We start from the raw sequence: 1,298 nt of genomic DNA, 5'->3' as shown, positions 1-1,298 counted from the left end.
TGGGTATGCATATATATGCATATGTGTAGAGGTCAGAGGAGGGCATTAGGCACCCTCCTCTATCACTCTCCTATCATAGTTCCTTGACACAGAGTCTCTCATTGAACCTGGGGTGCACCAGGTTTTGGCTTAGGCTAGCTGACTGGAAAGCCCCACCCTTCCACACTGGGGTGTGCTGACATGGCCAACTTTTTTTTTCGCCCTGATTTCGGGTCTCACTCTAGCCCAGGCTGACCAGGAATTCACTATGTAGTCTCAGGGTGGCCTTGAACGCAGGGCAATCCTCCTACCTTTGCTTTCCAAGTGCTGGGATTAAAGGCGTGAGCCACCATGCCACGTCCTTATGTTTGCACAGCGAATGCTCTTACACACGAGCCATCTCCCAGCTCCAAAGTCCCAGCTTTGTCCCTTGAAAAGCACTAGAAGACAGGAGCCTGTACTTCCCAGGTTCATAGAAACCCAAGGATATCTGTTCTCAGGCTTGGCAGATGTGTAGCATCTAGTGAACACTTCACAAGGTGCTCTTGCTGGGAAGAGCAGGCCTGGCAGGTGCCAGCAGGCAGTGAGTTAAGGTGCCATCAATGTAACCCTAAATGTGAGCCAATGCCCCACTTCCCAATGGGCAGGTTACCAAGGCCTTGTATATTATTGACTATGTACTTTTTTTTTTTTTTTTTCGAGGTAGGGTTTCACCCTAGTCCAGGCTGACCTGGAATTCACTAAGGAGTCTCAGGGTGGCCTCGAACTCATGGCGATCCTGCTACCTCTGCCTCCCAAGTGCTGGGATTAAAGGCGTGCGCCACCACGCCCGGTGGCTATGTACTTTTAACTGTACAAGTGTGTGCATGTGTGAGAGAGGGTACTTCATCACACAAGAGAGCATCCCGTGTTGCTATCACATGACTCAGGTTTACAGATGCAAACACAAGGCCATTCCTTGGCTTCCCCTGTACATCCTATTTCCCATCACGTTGTGCTGGTATGAGTCGACAGGACTGACAATGGTCCTCCATTGGAGAGTTGCAAAAGCAATGGGACGTGTCTCCACCCCCCACTCAGTGCTGGGATTACTAGCATGCACAGCCATACCTGCTTTTTATGTGCGTGTTGGGAATCAAACTTGGGTACTCGTGCTTATGCAGCAAGTGTTCTTACCCAGCCCATAAGCCCCAGAAACTCAGTCTTCCAGAACATATCTTCATGCTTCTGCCCAAGGTCTTTGAGACCGAGGACGTGTAGAAGCTGTGTACTGTGGACCCATGCAGCATCCGTCACCAGAGGAACCGGTTTCCTAGTAT

The sequence above is a fragment of the Jaculus jaculus genome, chromosome 5 (assembly GCF_020740685.1).
Source record: "Jaculus jaculus isolate mJacJac1 chromosome 5, mJacJac1.mat.Y.cur, whole genome shotgun sequence".
In the NCBI taxonomy this organism is placed as follows: domain Eukaryota; kingdom Metazoa; phylum Chordata; class Mammalia; order Rodentia; family Dipodidae; genus Jaculus; species Jaculus jaculus.
The sequence above is the reverse complement of the archived record's forward strand: the minus strand, read 5'-3'. Positions refer to the sequence as shown.